Source organism: Nyctibius grandis, chromosome Z (assembly GCF_013368605.1).
Source record: "Nyctibius grandis isolate bNycGra1 chromosome Z, bNycGra1.pri, whole genome shotgun sequence".
Lineage (NCBI taxonomy): Eukaryota > Metazoa > Chordata > Aves > Nyctibiiformes > Nyctibiidae > Nyctibius > Nyctibius grandis.
Window position 1 is genome coordinate 63,680,389 of NC_090695.1, and position 12,684 is coordinate 63,693,072.

At 41.0% G+C, this 12,684-nt stretch overlaps 1 protein-coding gene across 4 annotated transcripts in view; it reads left to right on the forward strand.

Annotated features, from left to right (window-relative positions):
* Nucleotides 1-236: 236 nt before the first annotated feature.
* CDC42SE2 (CDC42 small effector 2) overlaps nt 237-12,684 on the forward strand; it is a 99,112-nt gene continuing 86,664 nt past the window's right edge. For 2 of the 4 annotated variants that reach the window (XM_068422831.1, XM_068422833.1), the window contains exons 1-2: nt 237-601; nt 1,549-1,606. The gene's annotated coding sequence lies outside the window, so the exon portion shown is untranslated. The remainder of the gene's footprint in view (nt 602-1,548; nt 1,607-12,684) is intronic. The other 2 variants (XM_068422832.1, XM_068422834.1) reach the window with 1 other exon arrangement.

Sequence of the window (12,684 nt, forward strand, 5' to 3'; positions counted from 1 at the left end):
AGACAGGGAGAGCCCCTCCCGGGGACCACACTTGCGCCAGCCCGGACACGATGTCCCACTGGGGTACCCAGTAAGGCCCGTGGTAGCTCCACGGCTCGCCCCGCTCCCACCGGCCGGGCGGGGCGGACAGGGGGCGCTGCGGCGCCGGCCCCTGCCGGCGGTTGGGACGCGCGGCGGCGGCGGAGGAGGAGCGGGCGGTAAATCGGTAGCGCTGACGGGCAGCGGCAGCCGTCCTCGCCGCCGCCCGACCTCCTTTGTCCCCTCCCCGACGCGCCCAGCCCAGCCGGCAGCACGGAGCGGGCCGGCCGGCCTGGGGATCCCCTCCGCGCGCCGCCGAAGTCGCCATCTTCGCCCCCTACCCCGGCCTCGGAACCTGCCAGCCGGGCTGCCGGGAGCCGGCCGGCAGCGCGGGAGAGGGTCTGCGCCGCGCCCGCCCGCTGCATGTGACCGCCGGGCGGTAGCGGCCTCCTCCGCGGATCTCGTCTGCGTCCTCCTCCGCCCCCAGCGCGGCGGGGAGGGGGCGCGGGGCGCCCGGCAGCGGGGGACGGAGGTGCCGGGGCGCGGCGGGCTGACAAAGGAGCGGGCGCCTCCGTGGGCAGCGGTGAGTGGCAGGGGCAGGGGTGCGGGGGGTCCCCGCTCTCGCCGCCCTTCTTCCCCGGTGAGCCCGCGGGGCCGGTACCTGCCAGCGGGCCGGACTGCGCCGCGGCCGCTCCCTTCTCCGGGGGGGCGCAGGGGATCCGGCTGGAGCCGGCGGAGGCGGGAGCGGGGGGCTGCCCCTCCGCCGCCTGAGACTGCCGGTGTTTCCCGCACCGCCAGCCCCGCGGCCAGGCAGTGGCGAGCGAGGGCCGAGCGAGGTGGCCGGAGGCGGCGGGCGCAAGGGCTGGGGGGAGCCTCCGGCCCCGCCGCCGCGGGAGCGGGCAGCAGGGCTGGCCGGTGCCGCGGGTGCGGCGAGTGATGCTCAGCGGTAACCCCGCCTGTCCGTCAGACAAAAAGGAGAGAGCGACGGGTTTTCTGGTGTGTAATAAAAAAGATGAAGAGGGGTTGTTTCCTTTTCCTTTTCCTTTTCCTTTTCCTTTTCCTTTTCCTTTTCCTTTTCCTTTTCCTTTTTCTTTTTCTTTTCCTTTTCCTTTTTTTTTTTTTTTTTTTTTCCTCCTCCTTGGCGAAGCGTGTGGCGGGAGGGCAGGTGCTGCCGTGAGCAGGTGGGCGGCGGGAGCGGCAGGGCAGCGGGGCCTGGTCTCGGCCCGTGCCGGGCACCGGGCGTGGTGGCGTGCCGGGGGTGCCGCGGCGCCTCCCTCCCCGCGGGCCGCGGCCACCCGTGTCCGTGACCGCCGCGGGGAGCCCCGCACGGCGGCGTGAGGGGCAGAAGGCCGCTCGGGGCGAGGCGCTGGGGTGTAGCAGCTACCACTTTGTTGAGCATCCAGAGAGGTAAAGTCGTATTTAACGCGGTTATTTGGAATGTGGCGTTTGTTTTCTGGGTTAAGTGTTTGGTTTTCAGGCAGCGTGTGTAACCTTGTGGTCTTACCGAAATTATAAATCTTACTTTTATAGGCCAGGAGAGCGTAAGGTCGTGTGACATTTAACTTGGAAGTTGGATATGCATTAAACTGTAAGTCTTCTGATTTCGTTTTTGAACTTGGATGGGTGAATGGAGTACTTATTTCACGTTTGTGAGAAGTCATTTAATTCAGAAGTAATTGAAATGAAACCCTAAGCACACTGTTCCCACGCCCATTGCAAATGTATCGCTCCTGGACTGTGATAACTGGTTAAAAAGTAGAAAAGTAAAAAAATCTGTGAAGTCTGGGGGGAGGGGTTGCCTTAAACTCTTTTTTTAGGTATTTTTTTTGGTAATGGGTTTATTTAATCCTCAAGGGCTGACAGTCACCTTTTAAGCTTAAATCAATGTATAGGAAACACCTGTAAGTGTAATACTAGTATGTTTCCTTATATTTAACTGAAGTAATTGAGATTAGATGGTGCTTTTTCCTCACTCATAAGGAATGTTTGGTCAATTAATTTGCTTAGGTAATCTGATCAATTAATAGATCAGTGAAGCTACAGATACTGAAGGTTGCTTTTTATGTTGTTGAAATATAGATGCAATTTTGAAAGATGTAATAAAATACTCTATTTCTATTGTAATAATTTTTTTTGAAGGTTGAAAGGGACTATTGTAGATGAAATTGTAGAAGGTGATCAAGCAAATGATTACAAACACTAAGGAAGTAAGTAGCAGCTCAAATAAGCAATGAGATAATTCACTGTATAAATTTTAGTATGTACATAAATGTAATTGTGTGTCAACAGTGTGCACCACTGCTTTCTTAAATTTAATCTCTCCCGTTAGCTTGGGTGAGAAACTAGAATCTGGATATAGCTGTCCAGATAGCTAAAATGATTTTGCTAACGGGTAATACTTTCTACATGCTTTCTGCTTTGAGAAAAGGCTCGTATTCTTTCCACAGCAGAGAATGTTATTCTATGTCCAAGAAACTTCCTGGTGAAGTTTCTGTATATCTAGACCAAAGTTGTATAGATCAGAAATTACAGCGTAGAGTCTATAAAACATTATAATGTATTTGTGCACCAGAGGAATGAAGAACTCTGAAACTGTTGTTAGATGTAGCTTGCCCAAAAATGTTACAGCTGTGTCCTATGTTATCTTTGATTTAAAGGCTGTTTAACTGAAAAATAATTGATAATTTACTTATGCTGTCCTATGACCAGATAAATTGTTTTGAAGGATGTCAGAAGGTCTGTGGTGGATTGCAGTGTTGTGGTCTGTGGGAAGCGTTGTGCACATGGTGGCTTGTCACAATAGGAAGAAGACAGTCAGAAATGTTTTGAACATCCTATCATAGTTTTTGCTGTCCAAACAATAAGTTGATTTAGAAACAGGAAGGGGAGCAGAGAAATTGAGTGTATGTTCCAAGTAGCTTTCTAAATCTTTTACTGTGACTTTTTTTACCTAGATATCAGAGCTTTCATTGCAGTGACAAAACATTAACCCTAGAGTAGTGCTGAGGAATCAGATCGTGTCCTGTGGAGGCATTACGGTAAACAAGAAGTGTTAAACATCTCATTTCATGTTTTTTCCCCCCAGGAAGTGTAGTCGACACTGTCTTACATTTCTAGAATGAGTAATTGTTTGTGATGGTGAAATAATATTAATCAGCAGTTGCTGCTATAATTCACTGTCTGCTGGGGAGGAGACTGTGTAACACCTGGTAACTTGAGCAAGCCTTTTAGAGCAAACTTGCATAAACCCTTTAGATATTTGTGCCAGACCTTTTGACCCTCAAAGGTGTTGTGTGAAGGGTTTTCTTTTTTTGCCTCTTCAGTTAGGACTTCTTGCTAGAATTACTACTGTATTATAAAAATACAAATGTCTTTTTCTTTACGCTATTGACATGTGAATTACAAGCAAAACATGTTTCATTCTGTGGTATATGACTGAGGTGGTGGTTCTTTAAGTTCAAAAATTTTTTTCAAACTATTAAAACTATTAAGAATAGCATTAAGATATTTGCTTTACTTAGAGAGATTTATAGACCAAGCTTTAGGCATGAAGCGTAATATGGAATTGAATTAATAATGTTAAAAAAATGTTCAGGTACTTCTTGGAAGTACTTCTTTTGCACGTCTTTTTTTTTTTTTTTGCTAAGAAAATCTCATGCCAGTCTGTTTTGCAAACTCTGTCGTGATTCTTGTTAGCTCTGTGTGTGGAAACCCACTGGGTTCTGGTCCCTGTCACTGGGTGCTTGTATAGAATTAAAATATGACTAACTTTCTCTTGCTTTCCAGTGATACTTTGATGATTCAAATTAGCTTTCAGCAACTTAGTTGCAACTCATGATTACACTTGACAGCCTGAGTACAGGAACTGAAGAGCAATTCATCAGCAAATTCATTACTGCAACACATGTTTTTACTAGATATGGTTCTAGCTAGTATAAAAGGCTGTCGGCTTACATAAACAAGTGTCTGAATGGCCTAGTTATCTTTGGTCACTGCCTTACCTCTGGGTATCTGTTTCTTGCTGTACGCCTCACTGTATGCTCAGATAGAGAAAATGGGTGAACACTAGTGTTGCCCTTTGTAGAGCCTTGCTGTACCTTGCTGTGTCATATTGATGGAAATGTGTTTGCTAGTAATTACTGTATCTGTTTAATATTAATTTTCTTGTATCTCCTGATCTTAATATTAAACTGTAAAGCAAATAGCTGAGTTTTAAAAGAACTGAGAATGTAGTGAAAGTGTTAGTCACTGTTTTGATACCTTAAGTAAAAAGTCAGAGAAATTCTTTCTTATATATGCTGAAGGATTGTAGGGAATTGGCTGCTGCTTGTTCCACAAATGTAACTGGTAAATGTATGCCTGTCTTCTAATGCAATTTTATCAATTCTTAAAGCATACTTAACAGGGTTAACATGAAGGACTTTTTTGAGTATTATAGTTGTCTTGCTGTATCAGTGTTGCGTTAAAAGTACTGAAGCTAAGTGTACATGATGATGACTGCACAAGTAAATGATTGTTTTTTTTCAAGAACAAATTTTGAATAGACTAGATGGAGATGCATTAGAAAAGCAGGGACATGGTGTTCCTTCCTGTAGCCAAGTCTCGGAGGATAATAAAGGGGGAGGAGGAATGCTCCTCTGAAGGATGCTGATCCTGAGATGGGTGGGTTGGATGCCTTTTTGTTTAAAAAACATCAGTAAATCGGAAGAGAGGCTTTTGAGTATTCACAGTCACTTAAAGATTTCAGGATATTTTGATGAAGCAAGTCTGTCTTGCATGATTAGTGTCTCTTGTTTTATTGCATGCCTAGTGATAATGTCAAGAAATAATGACAAATTCAAGCAACAAGCAGCCTGAAACAAATGAAAGTGGTCTGTTTCTAGTTCAATGTTTTGTGTGTGGCTAGAAGTTGATGTGCGAGATGAAACTACTAGTCCAAGGATAATTATTGTCCCAAGAGGAACAGAAGCTTCTCTTGATCACTTCTTCTTGACTCCAAGAGGAAGAGGAGCTCCCTTACCTGGAATGAAGGCACAGTTAAGGGAGTGCAGACCTACTTCAAAGCACTCTTCCATCGTCCTTGTCAGTGTCACATTAACAAAAGGATTTAGGAGGGAGGTGTAAGGAGAAAGACATAAGGTGTCAAGGTTTTGCAAGCTTCTTCCTGGACACATGACTATGTATTAACTTATTCCTCTGATTAGTTAGCTTTCTGTTTGATCAGATCGATAATATTTGTCATGAGATGTCAGAGGGAGAGCTGATACCTTCTCTATGCATGTGCAGTAGTACATTGGAGTGGTACATGGGAGAAAGCAAGCTGCTGACAGTTGTGTTGCCTGAAGAGCTAGGAACTGGTGTTCGGCTTGCTTCCAAGTTATGGTTAAAGTATATTAAACAAACAGCTGAAATGGATCTCTGTGGGTAGTGTTCAATGGATGGTTTCCTTATTTGGCTGACGTTGAAAGTATGGATCACGGTATAGGCCAACATCTAGTAATGTCAAATGTCTATTGGGTTGCAGTTACCTGAGCACTTGATGTGATACTGTGGTTATTAGAAAACTGTCAGCTCCGTCCTTCACTGGACAGACTTTGAATCCTCTCCCCACCATACATAAATAGTAGCAGAAGTGTCATGGCCTGTGATGAGGTTTGTTGGCACTATATAAACCACTACCTATATTGCCTCTGTGTTGGAGGAGAGGGGCTGGAGGAGAAATTGCAATTCATCTTTAGCACAGTAAAGGAGGAGAAACTTTAATTCGACAATAAGTGGTTCCTAATGCTGGGAGAGGATTACACATGTGATGAGCACTCTGATCTAATAATTTTTCACAGCAAAACAGTACTTACAGTTGCACTTTAGGCAAGTACAGATAAAATACTGTATCTATAACCATTTAGGCTAAAACAGAGGGCTATTTGTTGTGTTAGTATATAAATCACAGTACGAGGGCAAAACAATGCATGAACCAAATACCAAAATAGCCAGCAAACAATGGTGCAGTTATCTTGTGCTTTTTTACAAATTACTGTGCAACTCAACATGTTTTTTTCTGACTGTACATGCCTTGAACTTTATCAGTTATTACACAGAGTTCAGAAATGTTTTCTTAGGAAAACATTCTTTCCACAGAACAGAAAATGTGTTGTCACCAAAGCCTTCCCAGTCAAAATCCCAGTTGTCCTCATAGAAAAAATAAGTGTCTCTGTCTTTTGAATGAAGTTGGTGATTTCTGTCTTAAACTTAGTGCCTTTTCTGTCATAAAGTACAGACTTTGTATGGGCTTGATATACTTTTGCCTCATTGCCTTTTTGGAAGGGGATCTTTTGTCATCTTCTACTCACGCTCTGAATTTGGAGACCGACAGTTTAAATCTTGTGAAAAAATAGGGCTTTCATAAATCGCAGCTGACTTCCTCATCAAAACAATTATACCAGTTAAGTATTGAATTATTACATGCGGAAAGCTCTTTGTTACCTTTATTGGTTGCTTTTATCTTACAGCTCATATTCAATAACTTGTGCTCACCGATAACATCTCTTTTAATTGGCCCCACGATGCAGCTATTCTCATCAAACACCAGTTGCTAAAGGAATTCCACCTACGCCTTTAAAGCTTCCTGAGAACAGTTTTTCATTTGAGCTCAACTGCCTGTTTCCCCTCTTAACCCTTCAAGTGAATGGTACCTTGCCCTGATTTTCCATACTGAAGTCCTTTTCTAATAAGATGAGTTCTCTGAGGTTTGTTCTGCCTTGAGATAATAAAAAGAAATTAGAATTGATGTAAGAAAGTAGTTTGAAGTTAAGAGTAGTCCTGTTCATCTGAACTGTATAAACAGATTCCAAGATATAATAGAAGCTGTTTTCTCCAGCCAGAAGTATGTGTAAATATTTCAGAAGCAGGAGTTTACCTGTTTTTTATTTGGTGGTGACATATCCAAGAAGTCAATATACAGTTGAATGAAAGAAAGGTTTAGAAATACCTGTTTTAAGTAACCTCTAATTTTTAAGGAGAGGGAGGAGGGAGCAGGGAGTGGTCTGCAAATACTTGCTTTAGTTTTGGTATTTCATGCACTCCTTGCTCATCAGATTTTTTTTTTATTGTCCTCAAGCATATGGGGGAAGTAATTTGTGGAGCTAATGGAAGACTAAGTCAGTAGCTCTGGTGCATTCTTTTATTTTCTTTCTTGTTTTTTTTCTTGTCCTATCAAAAGTTCACCTTATGCAAATGTTTAGGTGATCTACTCACAGTGGGAGCATGTCACTGATCATGTCATTGGTACAGCCAGGGTTTGCTGCGTAATAAAGTATTTTTATTTCAGTGTTGAAATAATGATGTATTCTGAAAGATAAATCTAGGTGTGGCCAGCTTTGTTATTTGACACAATTGTAACTTTTTTTCTGCTAAGCTGTGTTGAAAAATGTTAGTTGGACTCAAGACTGTATTGAGGTGAATTCAGAGGAGCAGTATGTCAGTACAGCCACTCTATCATGAAACACGTGATTGACTCTAATGCATTTTTTCCACGTGGACCATGTCCCAGGGTTCACCATTGCCAAACTTCGTGTGAGGGCTCTAAACAAGAGCCTGTAAATCCCTGCAGTGGTGCCTCTCCTTCACCCATGTGTACTTGTTAAGTGGTGTTTCCACTTACTGCAGGCCTTTCCCCAGAAGTCAGCAGGAGTGGTGAGGGACGCCTTTCAGTTTTAAGTGTTTCAGGTTAAACCCTGGCTATAATTAAATCACTGGTGAACCTATCATTGAGATCCTAAATCCATTATAATTGTGTCTGTGAAGAAAGTCAACTGCACCCCTGCAAGAATGCATTTGCAAAGGTAATATTCGTCATTACCTCCAGGTAGCAGTTATAGTGAAGTCTTGTCCCTTGTATTTCTTCATTAGAATCATATTTGCATTATTTGTATCCCAACGTGCATACAAACTAGAGTATGAGACATTACCACTGTACATACAGGACAATACAGATACCAGAGTTTGTGGTTGATTTGTTTAACCTGTTGTTTGGTTAGGGCACAAAGAACTAAGAAATGTTGCATTTGCTCCCAGTCCTGTGCCCTCTGTGTTGTTGGGATGTGTGTGTATTCACAGTAAGATGATCCTCATTTCTTAAGATGTTGGTTTTTTTTTATTTCTGTTGAAAATTATGATAAATAAAAGGAAACTGTGTCAAGAGTGATCCCACTTGTGGGAAACTCACAAGAGGCATAGACCTGTTATAGTCCAAACAAGTGTGCAATTTAGTGAAATATTATATAAATTAAGAATTCCTTCAAGGAAAATATGTTTTTTCTGAAAGTGACACTTCCACAGGTATCTATGAAATATTGACAGAGATAATGAGCCATTCTAGATTATGCGAATGAATGCTATTTCTTTTCTTACATCCTTAAACTTAGTTCCCTTTCTTTCAGGGACAGAAAGCATAATGTGAAAGCTTTGTTGCTTTTTTTTTTCTACTGGTTGAGGTCATTAAGATATTTTTGACAGTGTTCTTCTGTAAAGACAGCTTCATCAAACTATTTGTGACTTATTGTCTCTTTGAATGTAACTTAATTCGTGTTTGCATCTATTCAAAGATGCTGAGGGCATTTCAGATACTGTACTGTTCAAAATCCCAGGCAGCAAATTTTGCAAATCACCATGGTAATGTGTGAGGAAGGCTAAAGTCAGAATCTACGTTAACAAAATCTGTTAATATTGCATATGCTCAGTGCTACTAGCACTGCTTGTTCTTTGATGTAGATATGTGTTTGCTTAATTAAAAACAAAGTAATATGATGCAGCTTCTAGTCTGGGGGTTTTTTTTGTGATTCTGAAACTAATCCACTGAAATAATCAAGTATGTTGGTCATACTGAGTCATCTTTCTGTTCAGGAAATGGCATATAAGAGTCTCGTAATCTAGCAAAGAAACTTCAAAACATCTTTGTTGCCTCTCTTTGAACTTATGGATAGGCTTAAAAGTCAGTGTTTTACAACTGCAGGTACATACCAAGGACACTTACTACTGATAGCTCATGTCCTGGTGATTTCTGCCAAGTCATTATGAATGTTCAGTGTTCTTGGTTTTGGATAAGCCTGTCTGGATGCTTTTGTGCATGCAGTTGTTGCCTTAGACACAGAATTAGTTCTGAAGTGTAGTCAATGCTAGTTTAAATTAAAAAAAAAAATTAAGAGAAATTGTGTTCTAATCTAGAGTGTTGAAACTGGTTCTTAATAATTACCCTTATTCAGTCAGTGCAGATGACAGATAAACTTATAAATTCATAGGAATTTATAGGAAGACTGGCTATTGCTTTGTGTGGGGGACAGGAGAAGTTAAACCTGACATTTCTTGGCTCTTTACTACTGTAATGTAAATAAACTGGAAAAAAATGGGAGACTTGGATGAAGGACGATTTATTTTCCTCATTAGTATATTGATTGTCTCTAATTTTAATGAGTTTCAGTACCTTACTGGTTTAAGAATGCTGGCCCACTGCTGTTGAGAATTACAGAGCCATTGATACTGGTTCAAAATGCAGACCAAGTTATAATGACTTTTGTGTTAGACTGCCTGAGAGAATGGGCTTTTTCACTCTTTCATTGCATAGATAAACCCTATAGCAAAACCACTAAGAGGGTTGTGGAGTTGAAATGCTCTCTCTGCATCAGAGTTCAGGTGAGCTAGGAGAGGCTCGTGAGAGCTGACTATGCCACTGGCAGAGCTGATTAATTAGCCCAGTGTGACATGAACATTCAGTCAGACTGTCCTGAACTTACACAGTCAGCTGTAGGTCTGACCCACCCATGCGTACATTCACATCATTTGGTGTCTTTTGTTTTTACAACACTATTCCCTTGTTATATGCAGTCTGTCATAGTAATAATGTTTATTACTATGGTATTTTTTCTTCAAAATGCCAGGCCTCCTTTTGAGAGAGTAAGTGTGGGAAGTGATGACTTTGAAAGTCTTTGCCTTAGGAAAACAAGTTGCCATTTCAAGGCTGTTTTTGTGAAGGCTGAACTCCACTGTGTAGGCGGTGGAGCTGTTTGTATAGCTCGTGACTTGCTAGGTCCTTTCTTTGCTTGTCGAAGAAAGAGATGTTTAATGTCCACTAACAGGATATCTCTCTTTCCAGTTATTCACAAGACAAAACTTTAGGGCCGATAGGATTTCAAACTATTGTAGTTTTGGGTGGGTTTTTTTTTTGTTCTGTTGATTATGTTGACCTGTCTTCTTCTATTATGTACAGGATTTGTAGTAGCACACGGGTTGATTATGACCTGTGTGATTTAAAGCAGACAGCTAAGGGATTATTCATACTAGATTTTGAAGAAAAATTTAAGTAAATTACATCCATTATCTGATAAATCAGTTAAGTTACTCATATCAGGTTCTCGAAGTCTATGTTGGCAGGTATGAAAACACAGTACCTGCTTCTGAAAAGCATACTATTAAATGTACCTTCCACCAAAACCCCTGACAGTATTCAGCTGTTTCCATATGAAAAAGGAAAGCCTTTATATACAGCAAGGGATCACTGTTAGATTTAGGTTTTATGGTGGTAAAATAATCTGAGAAAGAAGTATTAGTGCACAGATACTTCTTCCTCCTCTGTGAAAGGCTTAGCCCCTCAAACATTGTAATACATACTGAGTTTCTCTGTACTAAAAATCCAGCGTGTCTAATTGGAATGAAATATAAGATTTCACGCCTTACGTAGCTGAATTTTTGCACTCCCAGCCCCTGACCCAGGTATCTTTGAGTCTCCTCCTTCGTGTGTTCATACAGTGTCGTCCATTCATCATCCAAGTAGACACACTTGTGTCACTGATGAGCCAAAGAATTTCATTAGAACAGAGAAGAAATAGGAAAGCTTGATGCCAGCACAGATAAGCATGACCTGGAAGTCAGGCTTCTATGTGTCTGACTCCCAGTGGCTTCAAAGAGGATTACTTGCTTTTTTATCTTGGGGAGATTTCTGGAGGCCAACGGAGGTAAATGTAAACATTATAAAATATTGAAATGTCTTAATGCTGCTGTCTTCTAAAGATCTCTCAAAAACAATGTTTAAGGTGGGGAAAAGGTATTCAGAGATAAGTTCAAGTAGGCTACTGTTCCAAGTTGTCTTCTAGGTTAAATTGATGGATAGAGCTATCTTCCTCCTTCAGACGTATCTAAGTGTAAATGCTGTCTCTACGTTGTCCTCTAAAGGACTCTGATTTTGAGACTTACATCCCTCTGATAGGAATGGGAGAAACTAAAATGAGCTTTTATGATTCTTTGTGCCTCGACTTACATTTAATGTTACATACCTTATGGCTCTTTTGCTTCCAAATATGCACAGCTCTGAACTCACTGACATGTATTAACTCCATTCACATTCATTATGGCTCTGTTAAAAGAATTGGTATACCAGTTATAAGCTTCATAAAGAAATGATAAAATGTGTTCTACTGTCTATCTGTAATTTTCTGTTTGTATGTGACTTTGCCATTGACTGGAATGGAAGGATGATTGTAAATCTGTGTGTATATGCTATATATGTCTATAAGGATATGAAAATTGCTTAGCAGGTGCAAAACTAATCCTTGGTGTTTTTTTCATTTCTGTTTTTAATAGCTTGCAAAAGGATGAAAAAGTCAGATGTTCTAATGAAGATAACAAAACAAAATATAGAGTTTAGATTATAATTTTCTTATGGATAAACTGGTGAAACTTCTGAAGTTCAATATCTGAATTTTTTTTTCAGTGGAAGGGACTGAATGTTTGCAAGCATTTAACTCTTCATCTGTCATATGTGCATGGCCTCTTTAGCTTAGAAAATACTTTTCCTTAAGAGACAAATGCATTTTTTAAGCTTACACTTTACATATATAGTGTCTTCAGGTTCTTTATCAAATTTCAACCTCTTCTGTGTAATCAGAAAACACCTTAGAAAATGTTACAGGGCTGCACTAATTATTTTCTCTCTGAATTTGATTCACTTAGTAATAACAGCATTAATTTTCTCAAGTCTGTTAATGCTTATGACACTTTTGTAGCTGCCCCATCAAAATATGACTTCTTTGGCATTTAGGTTCTCTAAAATAATGTGTATCTCTTCAGTAGAAGTACTGTACTAATAGATATGTTTCACCTTTCTGAAGTAATCTGTATGTCATTTTATCATATTGATTTGTACTTTGTCATGTTTGTTTCCATACACAGGTTTTACACTGAACTTTTCAAAAAGGCTAATATGACTTCTAAGCTCTGATGGACTAAGTAAAATAAGAAACCATCTGAGCAGATAATATCAGGATAACGATGAAATTGCCTGCTAATGTTGCAACATTAGTGATTTTGTGCAACTGGTTAAACCAGTGATTTAATTATCATTTAGAAATACAGGAAGTATACTGAATTGTTAGCTCTGAAAACAAGGCTTCAGACAAGCAGAAAGCTTCAAATTCTCATGCAAATATTAACACTTAGGCAATTGCTATTTATAACTGACATTCTTAAGGAATGACTGATGTGGGCAAGTCTGCAATAAGGTGTCCAGGCTTCACAGAAAGTGGTTACAGCTTGATTAGTAGGGTGCCTTGGCAGTACCTGCAAACAACCGTTCTTGCCACTCTGCTGGCTGGTACTCTATGCCAGTTCATTTAATAA